Below are 14,839 nucleotides of genomic sequence, written 5' to 3'. Positions count from 1 at the left end.
TAGATGATGCAATAATACCAACATGCCATTATCCCCCAGTGGTAAGACCTTTCTCTAATCCCACACTTTGTTTTGTCACTCTCGTGCCAGGCTTATATCTCAGCCCTGGAAACAGTCTTGGTGTTCATTTCTACTTTTTATGACTACACAAGCATGGGCAATTGGGACCTCAGGCTATAAACTGCTTGGGCCAAGCGACTGTTACACTGGCACATGTCTTGCAATGATCCACACAAATCCGTAGCAATGCATAAGTAAGATGGTGGTAATTGCAAAGGTAAGGTAGCCAGATAGAAGTCTTACAAAGGCTTAGTACTGTTTGAATGTTGTCATACATAGAAAAATCAGGATAAGATGACAAGGGAATGACATAAAAGGGATTTTTCTCTACAACTAACCTAAACAATTTAACTTTTGAAGTCACATACATTACTAGTTTATGGTGGAAAATATAAATAAACATAAGCCACATACTGATATCTCATTATTTGGTGGAGCAAATGCCTGGACAGGGCTTGAAACTCTGTGAAAACTCCTTCAGTTTCCCATTCCACAGCAACCACCTCCTCCCACTGTCTTTCACTTGGTGCAGTCATTTTGCCTTGTTCCTTGCATCTGCGATCAAAGGCAGACATTCTAATTTGAGGATCTCTTTGATAATCTTGAGAAACTAGCTACCGGTAATTTTTTGGCCATCAAAACTAGTTCCAGCAGCTTATTCTCACTCAAACTACTCTTCTAATTAGTATGTCATTTATTCGTCCCAATAAGCTACTTTACCAGGCATGATGAATGCAGGAAATTTTAATCTGCAGTCATAAGCCACAGAAATGAAATGAGTGATGAGCTTTAAGTCAGAAGGTTAAAGATATTATTGTTTACTAGTGTTGAAGTTAAAAAGAAAATAACAATGACGCTTCACAACAGATATTCTTAGGTACTCCTTATGCTTTGTCTACAGTCCATCCCCATAAAATGAGAAGCCACCACTGATGAGAATGCTATTAAGGATAAAAAGCACCATCACAGGTGAAATTTTATTCATAAAAGGAATTAGCAGACACTGAAATTGCATGCTTTTAGCATTCATAATAAACAACAATTTATTGGTTTACTTATTCTGATGATTAAAGTGTTGTGTCTGGCTGTCTTTGAGGATAACACACCCCAAACACTGGGACTGCATTCTTTGTAATTTCTCCATGCATTACCCTGTACAGATCACCCCTACACAGCGCTGCTTGCAGAGCGGTATCACGCAGAGGTGCACAGGTCCTCACAGACAACTCAGCTGTACAGACGAAACAAGGCTTCTGTTTTGTCCATAGGGCCTTCTGCTTCTTTTTACCATTTGGCACCAAAGTGGATTTACCATAATGGTATCAAATACAACCACCTACATTACAAATGATTCACCGAGTATAAAATCCTAGTATGCTTGTAACAACAGCGTGGAACAGACCCAAAAGCCAAGAAAATCAGTGCCTCACTTCATTTAAAACATTGTATTGTGGACCACTGAGAAGAACCCAGGAGTCTTAGAATCATAGAATTATCTAGGTTGGAAGGGACCTTTCAGATCATTGAGTCCAACCATCAACCTAACACTGACAAAACCGTCACTAAACCGTGTTGCTAAGCACTACGTCTACCCATTGTTTAAATACCTCCAGGGATGGTGAAGTCTTCGTGCTCTTTAGCCTGATTATCAAGTTAGCAACATCACAGCTCCTGGAAAATCTTTCAAGTCCACAAGACATCAGTGTTCCAGGCACCTTGGGAGGGACTGTGTGACGCAGCTGTGTCCCTCCGTGGTGACAGAAAAGGACTAACAGCACAACACAGGGCATGTAACAGTCAGTAATCATCTTTTTAGGCTATCAAAGAAGACATGATATAGGGCAGGGGAAAAAAACCCAGTCAAACTAGTAATTTTATTTTAGTCCACAAAATCTGATTCCTTACTTAAAAATAATCCTTACATGGAGGAGCTGCACAGTGAAGGCATCATTAAATATAATCGAGGACAGAATCAGAGGGAAATGTAATAAAAATTCTGTATTAGTTTTTATCTTTACATTCAATGACTGCTTTTTGCAGCTAGGGAATTTGCTCTATTTACTTCATGAGAGAAGAAATAGCCTTTATTTTCAAAGACAGATGTTTAAACCTATCAAGTATGTAAAACGGCTATAATTTTTTCCCCAACACTGTAAGACAAAGAAAGGGAAAGGAGGAGTCGCTTACTGCTTCTGAGAAGGCTGACTTCATGCAGGCAAAACCTACCCTAAGAACCAAGCTGCTTTGATGGCAGCAGGAGCATCCGGCTGCATCCAGCCACTTACAAACCAGAGGTGGCTTCTCACAGGGAGCAAACAGTAGCCAGAGCTGAGCCTGGCACACCCCGCACCACTCCCCTCCTGTCAGCCCAGGGTCCCCACAAAGCTGCTCCTTCCACCTATGAGCAGCCATGCTGTCAGAGCGCTCAGATGCTAATTAAGAGGCTGCTGATCATACTTGAAAATAACTAGCTTGAAACCTAGCCAGCGCTCGTTCATGGGTCAGGACACAGTATGGAACAACAAAACCGGAGCACAGTAAACAAGCTCTAGCAAAGAAAATCAACACCATTTATTGTTTTCAGGAACAGTACTCTTAAATTCTTTCTTTAGTTCTTCTTTACAGATATAAATGTTTTCCTAGAGGAGCTGATTGCCAAACATAAATTTTGCTACTTGTGCTTGGCAGAATCCTAAAAATGCAAAGCTTTTTCTATCCAGAAAAAACACAACGTAAATTTTCTAGTCTTGTACTGCTAAGAGGACTCAATACTAACCTACAGGGCTCTGAAGGTAAAAGCAGAATCACGCTCATCTGAATTCTTTACCTTTCAAACAAGGTTTTTCTGACAGTATATTTTATTACTCGTAGTCCACGGGTACACCATTGTGCAGGAACGGATTTCACAGAAACCACCCTAAACCCAGGGCAATTACATTCTGCCACTGCCAACCTGAGGAAAATACAAAAGGCTGCTATTACCTGCCCTCTTAGAGGGTCTGGAGGGAGGTTTTATTCCTGCCCTATGCAACACTATGCCATTTTGAACTAAACTGCTCACAATGCTAAGAAGCATTTTAATGTGGACTAAGAGGAACTGGGAGACCAAGACCTGCTCCCCCATCCCCGTAAGCAGCATCAAGTTGCAAGGCAGTAGTAGCAATACTCTTCCCACTGCTCCCTGCCGAGGTCCTGGGCTCAGTCTCTATAGACAGGTTAGGAGACAAAACAAATACTCCATCAAATGAGGAAACCAGCTGAGAAATCTAAATCCTGCTCCCCCAATACTGCTTCCTCAACACTAAGCACAAGAAGGTGATGCGTATGCCAGGTCTCCCAAGTATGGCCCGCAGAAGAGACTACACGCTCTGCAGTACTTCATCTTGCAATTTATACAGAAAAAAATCTGTACGGCAAATTTCAAGGTTATGGGCTCAAACTTGGCTTAATAACACATGGTGGCATATGTTATCCTTACATAAACAGTATATGGGATCCCAGCTGTTAGTCAAATGGTGAATTGCAACAGTAATTGCCACAGCTATCCAACAGCGTTACTCATTTCTTTTGCCCTCATACTACTGATTCTACTTTGCCTTTTGTTTTTGTTAAATAAAAAAATTAGCAAATTAACCTCTCAAATCTTCTCTGTAAAACAAGCAGCTCAAACCTTTAATCACTAGGGACTTTTGTGAACTGTTATTAGCACCCTTGGACTGTTGCTCTCCAAAAGACAACACAGCGTTCCTAGAGCTTCATACCAGTGACAAACACAGAGGAAACAAACCCTTCCTGCCCTTGAAATAGATTCCTCCGCGTGTGGGGACCAGGCACTGTCCTTTTAAGTCCATATGGTTATCCAGAACTCATGACAACAGGGTGGTCATGACTTCCACAAGCTTCGCTTCTCTCAGTGAAGTCAGGCAAACCTGGTCTAAACTCTTCATTCCCAGTTTACAACTGCACATGATAAATACAAATTATTGGCTCAAGCCTTTTTTTGATGTAATCAGTGGCTATCTCTGCTTTCAAATTTCCTGCTTTCCCTATCTACGTTTTCTTTCAGACTACTCATAAAAAAACACCCCCTGACTAATTTTATGACAAAGATTAACATATGGCATCCCATGCCAGTAACAACTTCTTACCTACAATCGGTTTCAGACCTGTCGCCTATAGCCAGGCCTAATCCACATAATATATATGCTGCATTTTTATCATTTTACTTTCTTAATAACAGTACATCCAAATAAGAAATTAAATTAAAACATACTATATTTAAAAGTTAATTTAGCCTTTTGTATACTTGTTAATGAAGATACCCATTCATAGCTCACTAAAATTCAGCATCTGGGTAAAAGATGTACAGAGGCATGAGGAAGAGAGGACACGGGGTTTTGCAAATACAATGAACGGGTGTTTTATTTTAAAGCTATTTTAAAAAGCAAATCTTTTGGTTTGCAATAGCATCATGCAGCAATTCAACAGAATAAAACAGTCCAAGCAATCTGCATTAAAATTCAAAGTGTAATTTTTTTAATTTCCACAGAGATTTGTAGAAATATTTTTTGGCATAGCCAGAAAATTAATCACTACTAACTTCACCTTCTATGGCTGTTTTAAGTACCCCCTACTCAAACCATTTCTCATATAACAACCACTCAGAAAACTGTCAGCTTTTTTAAGTCAGCTGTTTTAGAAAGTCTTTTGTTGAAACCAAGTATGTTTAACAGTGATCTGAAAGCCTTAATTTTGATAGTTCTGCTGCCTTTATTGAGTTTGACATATTGCAATTTCTATGTTTGGATGCCAGAATGCAGTATGTAAAAAAAAAATTAAATTACAAAATTTCAATAATAGGATATTTATCAGCTGCTTACCGTGTCTGTATGCAGTTATAGGACTTGGCCCCTGTGCTGCTTCATACAAGTATGCTGAGAAGCTGAAGCAGATTTGCTCTGCACTGTGCAGGTTTCTCAATGTGTATTAACACAAAAATTTTTGCTACATAAAAGTATTTTTTTCCTCCTTTTTTCTGTAGAGAGAAAATAATTTCCTTACTTTCATATGGTATTGCAGGGACAAGAAGACTAAAGAGAAAAATGGAAAGACACAAAAGAGCTAACAGTGTTTCTCAGAATATAGTGGCTATACAGAGCAGCTCCATATAACCTGTCACACACTTTCATCTCTAGTTCTGCCAAAGCAAGATATTCCTCCCAAAGCAGGGCAGTGTTGAGCAGCCCCACTGTGACAGAGCCGAGCCACTCAGCCTTAGCTCTCCGCGAGCTCCCAGCTGGTGTCAGGACGCAGGTGCAGAGCCAGGGACACTCGCACCAGTTTAGCAGGGCTTCTGCTTTGCTCCCGTTGACTGCTGTTCCGCTGCCAGCCCCACTCCGCTGTGCCAAAGGCAATTTCGTACCAACATACTGTACTTCTGTTCCAGCAGAGAGTTCTTCCAACTCTGATATAATTCAACATGATTAACAAAAGGATGGTTTCATAACACTAATTAGCATTGTGTAGTCAGAAGATAGACTGTAGGCCTATATCTCTAATGTCCTATGTTAAATTTGTTCTCTAGACATAAAAGACTGGTACATTAACCATGTCTTATTTTCACATTTTTCTTTTCAGAGAAGCCTGGATGAATCGTAATGCACACAGATAGTCTGAAACACTCAGCAGATGATTTCGCTTAAATCTCAAGTAAGACAAATTAGACGGGATCTTCAATCACTGCTTTGGGACGTGTGGGCGATGTATTACATTTTACAAGTAAAAGCATTTGGAAAAATTCAGTTTTCACTCTTCAGCCACTGTACTCTCTTAATTACATGCTAAAGCTTGGAGAAATAAGAACCGGAAAGGAAAAGAGCAGAAGAGAGACTTCACAGAGATAATGAGATGGCTGCTTGCTGAAATTAGGCAACATCATCTTTAAGTCTGCAGAGCTGAGCTAAAGAAGGAAAAAAGCCAATTCCTCATACTGCCCATGCATTCCCTTTTAGCAGTGGAGCCGTTCTGTAGTAACTAGTTTTAAGTAAAATGTGAAGTTCTAGCAGCAAGTTCACTACTTGAGTGAGGGTTTTGATTTTATAGGGTGTGATGGAAGAACTAGTTTGAGGCTGTATAAAAGTAATAAAATAAATTCTGCCTCAAATCTCTGTGAACCTTTAATATTCCAGGATCCATAAACAAATGAAAGTCTCAAAAGACCTCCGGAATAGTAATGGTTGGTATGCCTATTCATTTCCCGCTGCACATTTTCTTTTTATACTCCAAAAATAAAGTATAAAGAAAGAAATTAGGAAGACCTGTCAAACTAATTTTTTTTAAAGTCCAATTTCAATCTTCCCTATCAAAAATGTGATTCAAAAACTCTTGTAGCTATTATTGTCCAAGGACACTAATTTTTTTTTTAAGCTGTTTGGATGGATTTGATGTTATCCCACACCAATGTGGGCAATACCTTTGTTTTCTCGTAGATGCAAACATCGGACTGTTACACCAAGAGTCAGCATTACTACTACTGCTAACCAGAGCTCAGGTGAGTACATACGGTGGTAACCACATTGTGAATCTTACATGTTCAAAGGTTATCCATCAGGTGGCTGGCTTAAAAGTTTTGCAAATAGAACTAAAGCACCACTGAGAGTTATTATTTTCCTTCAATATTATTATTGTAATGTACGGGGATAAATGTTAATACTCCAAGTACATGACTTTAATTGAAATGTGAACTGCTTGTTGATGTTGTCTCTTTCAGTTCTCCTTTTCTAATCACAAAAGTGGTTCTAAAAATTGCTCTGCCCAAAACATTTGCAAAAGAGATTGAAATCACTATCTGAAAGTTAAGCACAGTAGTATTTTAGGGGTTAAAATCACACTAATAGTGTCTTCTTTAAAAATACACCTGTGTAGTTTGTATATTGTAGTAGCAGAGAAGTATGTTACACGTATTTATAAACACACACAAAAAGAAAGAAATTCACAAGTACGAAATATGTTGGTATATTTCTGAGATCTTCAGACTGAGGACTACATAAGCCATACACGTCACGGGCAGAAGGCTAAAATAAGTGTGAGCAGATAAAAGAGGACTTAAAACTGAGAAGAGATGATAAAACAAACAAAAAAAAAGAAAAAGCTATATTAGTAATGAACTCCAGGAAAAATCATTTAGACAGCCAGCTTATCCCAGTGAAAGATATAAATCTACTGAAGGTTTAAAACATCTCTCTATAGGAACCAGTCTATCGGAATAGAGCTAGCAACGATACGCTAAAACCCAGCCAGATGCTTCTGGGTACCTATTGTGGCTGACTCCATGTGAGGTTGTACGTGTGAGGTTACATGGCTTTGCCCACAGCCGCGGTTCTAGGAACAATTCCACTGTTGCCTTGGCAGTGGGTCTGCTGCACCAGCACTGATACTGGGAATGTTTCACCATTACGCCACTGGAAATGGCCAAAGCAAAATTTTAGCCCATGGCGAATGTGAGCAGCGATGGCTGTTTGCCGCAGCACTTTGGCTGGTACGGGTGGCTGAAGGAGGCTCTTTTGTGTAGTATTTACCAAAATACATGCAGCCATGCAGACCTACACATCATTTACAAAGTTCCAATACAAAACTTCCAACACAGAAAATACAATCCAGCTTTTAAAGGAGCACTGCAAATCTTCAATTAATATAGTAACTTTGTGGACACAAACACACGCAATTTATGGGAATTTATCTATTTTAAAGAGGAGGAGGGGAGAGGTTAATAATACATAATGTTATAAGCAAGGAACTTCCAAACCCAGTTCTAAAATTATCTTCAGCTTTGTTAAATAAACAAACTCTATCCGCTCCCTTTTGCGTATTTCTAAAGTCTTTCTTCTTTCTCCTCTCCTTAGACTGCTCATGAGCTTCATCTGATCAAAATTCTTTAAGGATGTCAAGGGGATAAATACTGCTATTAACAGCTACTAGTTTCCATTTGCTTTTCAGAAATGGGTGCATTACATTTTGAAGCATTATATACACTATTAGGTATTCACAGAATGCACTATTAGTGACAGACAATATGCAGAGGAAGAAGAGGAGACTAAAACATTTTTTGCATTAACGGGAGGATCCTCCAAGTGGTTTGCAGTGTGCTCCAGGGCCACTCCATTGTTCTACAGTGCTAGGATTTCAAGCAGAAGACATTTAACTCTGCTTCTTCCAGGAACAAAATATAAATGAAGGGAATTGGGTATTTTATCCGATGCAGGTAACAGATTTCTACCTAGCAATTTTCTGCAACTTAAATGTAAATGACGCATGAAAAATGTATTCTTATTAAACGTTAAGCACAAGTGTTTTAACCAAAAAGTAGGGAACGCGGCAATGATCTCTGTGTTTTGTCATCACCAACAACTGCAGCCCTACATCACCAAGCCCTACAGCCCCGAGGAGCCTACAGTTCCTACCAACCTGTGATCAAATTAACAGAGAGCAAGTGCAGCTTCAAAGAAATTATGAGTCCTTTATTATGTGCATTCAGAAAGAGACAGCCATGAAGCATTGCCTTGCTAAATGTTATAAAAGTTCTTATAAATATTCATGGGCAGCATTTGTACTCGAAGCATTTAATCATTTCTTTACAAAAAAGGAATGGGGGGAAGGGGAGAGGAAAAAAATTACCATTTCCCCAGTTCCAAAGAGTTCAAGAGAACAGAAAAGACAAACTTTTGCACAAGTGCTCTATAAATTAGACAGCACCAAAACCAGAAACTTACAAACAAGAGAATCGTTTCAGGTAGATTTTTTTTTTTAAACTACATCTGAAGTTTTAAATAGTTTGCAGGTACTAAGCTAATCATTTTTTGATCATTTGCATTTCTTGAATTTTGATCATTTGAATTTCTATGTCATTAGCTTTTGAAAAACAAGATTGATTTGTTGCTTCTGACATTAGTATGAAGACAGATTTAGTTGGCTGTGCTCCTCTGCATTTTTCAAAACCCCACCGTCAAAGATGAGCCTAACGTCACAGCACAGATAAATATGGCTGCTTCGCAATGGCATGGCTTTGTGCAACTCGGAAACTCGATCCATTGATACACAGCTGTTGAGAGCTAAAATAGTGAGACTCAAAATCCTGCCATCACCCCTTGAAAGCACTGCATTTCTAACTATATTCTAAAGCACACAGCCTCTTGATTAAGCCTCTCTGACTTAAAGTTTATCAATACTACTGTGAATTAATAGAGATTACGGTAATACATGCTGCCAATACAAAAGCCTGTTCACAAGTGGTTTGTGCACAAAGAGAAAAGATATTGCAAACCAGCTTTGAAATAAAATTATAAACATAGTATAAAGGCTAAAAGATGTAGAGGAATAACATCTGAACTCCTCAGAAATCACCTAAGCAGACACAGCAGTGGGGGACCAGCTTAGACCACCTGCCTTGCTGCGATCCTGCCTCCAACGCACCAGACTAAGGTAATCGACTCCCTGCCTCTGACATTCTTTTACCTACTCTTTCATACCAAGAGCATCACTTTCGGAGAAACACATGTTGCGCTATAGCTTTGGCTGTGAATATCTTTGGCTATGGTACTTTTGGTTCCCTCTTGTATCAATCAAGTCAGATTGCTGTCAGATGTACCTGACTCTGCTCTCGGGTGTATGGGACAAGCCTCAGTGGAGTTATTCCAGGCACACACACCACATTTAGAAATACAAAACAAAATGAAAAGTGATGCTGCCTTTTACTTCCCTCAGGAAAACTGGCTCTTGCAAATGGTTTTATCATTTTCATTATATCCTGTTTGATTTGCTTTACCGTCTTGACTGGAACAATAGCTAAGACATAATAGAAAAAGATTTTTCCACAGGCTGGTTCTAATTACATTAAATCTCAAGTGAGATACGACATTTAAATAAGAAACAACAACTGCAGAGTCTGAGATAATAACATACCAAGATACTAGGCTTTTTGAGAGTACCATTAAAATGATGCATTAAACATTACAGTGGACTCCAATCATGTTTCAACACGAACGCCATTTCTTCTGTGGCACACCGCTGCAGAGAGGCTAGCAGTTATTGCAGTCAGTGCTCAACTCTGAACAATTAGGAAACATTATCCTTCATGTTGGAAGTCACATAGATCTTTGCAACACAAACTATGAGACACATGCTTGAACTCCTGCACGAGGTGAGGCGGTTGGGAATGCAGGATCACTACAGGATTAATCACCTCATGAACCCCAAGGTAGAGTTGAGGAAGTTTTGAAGAGCTCCTGGATTTTGTTGCAAGTTGTACCTTTAACATTTTGTCACGATAACTGGATTATCTTTTAATGTGCTTGGAAAACATACCATCTTTACATTGCTGAAAACCACTGAAAGATGAACAGGCTAAATGGAGACCGGGGCTATATGGGCTATAAACACAGTGAAACCTGTCATAGTCCCATAGTTTGTGTATTTAATGCTATAAGCCATCGCGCAGCTGTGCTTCCAGAATTGGTGCTTATGGGACCCTGCAGCAAATTCCCCTGCTGGAAACCAAAACTGAAGGGAACTTACGCGGGGAGGGAAGGAACTGACCTCCCTCTTCGTCGGCTACGTGCTAGTCCAGGTAAAGGGAAGGAGTAGGGTTGACCTGTGAGAATGAGGGGAAGACAGTTTGTCTTCATCAATTCCCTTTGCTTGCAGCTAGTTACTAAACTAACTTAACTAACATCAAACCATGTATAAGTGATTCACCAGAGTATGGCTAGAACCGAAACAGTTATGTACGTACAGATTTGGATATCAGTTACTTATCTGTTCAGCTGTTTTTCCATAGTTGTCACAGTTGACTTTCAAGGAAACTATCTAGATACTGAGGATTAAGAGACTTACTTTCAGTCAATAAACAGAATCTGTGATTCTAAATTCTATGCTTAGAGAATATAAAATTCCACAGTAGCAGTTCAGTAAGTAAAGCATTCTTGTCTAAATAGCAAAACATATATTAATTCTCTATTAAAAATGTAATCAAGTACACAAAAGAAAATTGAAAAAACTTTTTTCATCACACAAAAGTCATTTTCTTGTGTGTATATTTACACTTCAGGCTTGCAAGACTAAAAGTGCTCTTATGAACTAATTACCTATGTTTGTCTAGTGAATAAGCCACGGCATTGAAGAATGATTGCTCACATGCAGAAAGTTGAGTAGTAACACTTATATGACCACATTGCAAAACCATTTTCTAAATGCAGCTCAGAGATACCTGCACAGCCACTGCTGGAGATGCCTGTCTGAATAGATCTAAATCTGAAAAGAAAATGCAGACAGATATGAAGGTAATCAGTAAAAGACGCATGCAAATATTACTACCTATGAAAATATTTAATTAATAAAGAAGAAGAAATTTAAGTTGTATATCTTTCTCTATCAATTATTGTTTTTGTTAACTTCCTTTAGGCCCTTATGCTTATAAGACATTTGTAAACCAAAATTAGTTGAAGATGCTCACCTTCATGTACCCTCACCACTTCTCTTGTACTGGCTCTGCTGTTCTCCTGACACCTCTGAACCAACTCAGCTTTCAAACTGCAGCAAATCAACCTGTGGATGGGGAGGAAGAGTCATTTTCTGCCAGGTCAGCAAGTCGAATGGGCTTGTGAAGATAAGCGATAAGCACCAAGCATTCAGGCACAGAGGGGACAATGCTGCACGGCCAGGAGCAGCAGTCAGGTACCTGCTGTAGCTCCACCACCCTCCGCACCCCAAGAAGTGCTGGTCAGTACAGACTTCAGCAGATGAAGAGCTGCAAGTTTTACGTCGGCATCACGGCCTACACTGTTCTGAAGCTCCTGGGCTCACATTGACTGATTTACTGTGTTGCATAAAACTTTTCCGTTCTGCTCAAGTATCTTTATTCAAAAGAATACTTCGGTCATTTAAAGTTACCAGAGCAGTCTCTCACAACCTGTGCTGCAAGGGCCACATTGGCACCATTCTTCTGTCCCACTAGGGCCAAATGTTTACCTTGGGAACTGTGAGTGGCTCAGGGAAATCACAAAAGATATGACCTTGTTCTACCTGTTCTCAAGATACAAACTAGCATACTTCACGTGGGGCTATGGACTGGTGTTACCTATTTACAGATGCTCTTAGAATAATCGTGTTAATTGCCTTTTTTTTTTCCTGCACAGTTCCTGGCATATCCTTTCCACATTGGATACCACTGAAATACCAGTGTGTAATTTTACAAGGAAACTAAACCAAAGGCTATTTCTTCCCCAAAGAAGGCAATAATTTGAAAATTTGCTAATCTTGATGGTGAGTTGAAATAAAGGCTGATAACAAGAGAGGCTGCACAGAGCATAGGTCATGAGGACCCGAGTACTGAAGAGGGAAAGCTGGATGAGGAGTGCTTCCTGCAGCTAGGACATCCATAAAAGCCAATGCCAGTGCTGCGGTGCTAGTAATTCAGCAGCATAAGGACAAAAAAAGGGAGACTTACTTCAACAAATTGGATGTGATATATTGCACTTTTAGTGCTGTATCCCATGGCTACTGAATTACTGAATCTTCATTGACTATTTATGTCACATGCTCTCCTGATTTGCTATCGAAGTTTCTTCCTACACAGACTGGTGCTCTCTCATTACGACCAAGATTTACAGAGTACAGATTTCAGATTTTATAGAAGCCACTGTGCTTTCTAAAGATCCACCTTTTCTTCTAATCAACTGAAATAACACTTTTTGGCTATGACTCCTGGTGGGTTTGGTTTTTTGATTTTTTTTTTTTTTTGAGACTTGCAATGCATATTTCTCACTCAGATCTCTAAGGATGTTAATAAGATTTATCCGCATAGCCTGTCTCACTATTTGCCCCCCTTTAATTCTTTGAGATACAAGTACTTTTATGTTACAGGAAATGAGGACAACAGAAAGCTGCAGATCCCATGAATGTAAAAATTGTCTTGAAGGCATGGAACAATTCAGCCCTAATTACAGCCAGCTGGAGTCTGCTCTCTTTGCAGTGATACTTAGATAATTAACCAAATACTGACTGATGCAAGATTTGAGTACGTCACTGCCACTCAGATATTCAAGGTTAATTTTTGTATCCATCACTGAAGTGAAGCTTAAAGGATATTATCAGCTAAAGTCTGGAAAATCAGTGACATACAGCCATACAGTTAGGGAAGGATTATTTTTCCTTCAATGAGTGTGGTACTATCTTTCTTTAGCTGCAGAAAAAAATGTCTTTTCCATTAAAAAGCTTGTAAATTTTGCTTAATTTAATACTAGTATATTCACTCGGTTTAAGCCCTAAACTTAAATACACTGAAGCCACAACACTGATTAATAAAACAAACCCCAAAATGTTCTGATAGGCATTACTGTAGTAATAGAAGTTTATTTCTCACGGTATGCCATCTTTAAATTTGTGGATTTGTGTTTCTTCCTAAGTAAGCTTCGTACGGATGTTGAAACCAAACGCATATACTCCGAAGCTATTGGGAAAGAGGCTGGCAGAGATAGCGCTCAAGAGGCCTGAAACGTTTGGAAGGCAAAACTGCTAATGCATCCTTTCTTCTGCTTGTAATGAAATACATTTTTAAATTGTTAGGTACCTGAACTGTATTGGCAGCAAAAAACAAATCTGACGGAGGAAGTCAGCACAAACAAGAGGAAGCTATCATCCCCAATTCTGTTTTCAGCAGTCCTTTCCCTGAAAATATGCATTTTTAGACAGATTCAATCTCTCTGGACTGGTTATACAGCTAGTTAGTGCTGCACTGATCAGGAGAAAACATGGTGGTACCTCCTGCATCTTTTATTTCTTTTATTACTAACTCAAGAAATCTACCATGAAAAATTGGAAATATTTTAACCTGGTAAAGATGTTCCTAAAAACAGCAATACACCCCAGAAATTTTTGGTGCAAGACACGGTGCAACACGAAATGTAACTAATCAATAATTGTTAGATCCTGGGTAGGGCTATAAAGAAGAAAAACTTCATGCAATTCAGTTGGACGCTTGCAGTGCTCTTAAAAAAATCTGGGTGGGGAGGCAAGAATCTAAAGAATCTGGGATAGGGATCCTTTTCATTTTGTGTTTTATTTGTCCTCACATCTCTTATCTAGCATTGAAAAATAAACAATCCCAGTTATGTTTGCACACTGCCTAACATACTCCTTCAGTAGGAAAAGTCTGAATTTTGTTAAATATCTTTGGAATGCCACTGTAACGCAAATCACAAAGCGGCACCACAACAGTGCAAGTTAAACTGTAACCTGCAGTTTTTCTCTGGAGAATACACAGAATTTTATTACCAGAAATGGAAAGTAACGGAATAAAAATAAATGCTTAGCAAAAAAAATAGATTAACTCAAATAAAGAATGATATGTAAGACATGGCTGAAAAAGAAAGCAAGCCAGGTATTTTTGGAATTATTATGAAGTCCATTAAAACTCCTACCTATTCATCCATGAAGCATTTTTGCTTTATATATATATATGCTAATGTCCGTATTTAAGATAGTGATGATTGGGCTGAAGAAAATCCTGCTTTGTAAGAACAAAGGAAGAAAGACTATGCATCATCAGCAAGTGTTCCTGAAAGCATTTTCAGAGAGCTCTACTGAACAGAGTTAAGGAAATTGGTGTTGAAAAGGAAAAGTTGCATTCTGGATAAATTGCTAAGAATTGCTTTGAATCTGAGAAGCCTCCAATATTCCTATTGTTTGCTGTTAAAAGGTGAGATAAGAGATGCTGCTGAAGCAACTC

General features: G+C 39.0%; 1 protein-coding gene across 6 annotated transcripts in view; it reads right to left on the bottom strand.

The window, feature by feature from the left end:
• The window catches only part of PEAK1 (pseudopodium enriched atypical kinase 1), a 120,933-nt gene that overhangs the window by 47,468 nt on the left and 58,626 nt on the right, over nt 1-14,839 (bottom strand). For 3 of the 6 annotated variants that reach the window (XM_063345427.1, XM_063345424.1, XM_063345430.1), the window contains one exon: nt 11,567-11,658. The exons of 1 other annotated variant lie outside the window; for it this stretch is intronic. The gene's annotated coding sequence lies outside the window, so the exon portion shown is untranslated. Of the gene's footprint in view, nt 1-4,940; nt 4,961-11,198; nt 11,308-11,566; nt 11,659-14,839 lie in introns of those variants that run through there. 2 more of the 6 variants (XM_063345428.1, XM_063345429.1) reach the window with 2 other exon arrangements.

Source organism: Chroicocephalus ridibundus, chromosome 9 (assembly GCF_963924245.1).
Source record: "Chroicocephalus ridibundus chromosome 9, bChrRid1.1, whole genome shotgun sequence".
In the NCBI taxonomy this organism is placed as follows: Eukaryota; Metazoa; Chordata; class Aves; order Charadriiformes; family Laridae; genus Chroicocephalus; species Chroicocephalus ridibundus.
The sequence above is the reverse complement of the archived record's forward strand: the minus strand, read 5'-3'. Positions and strand labels throughout refer to the sequence as shown.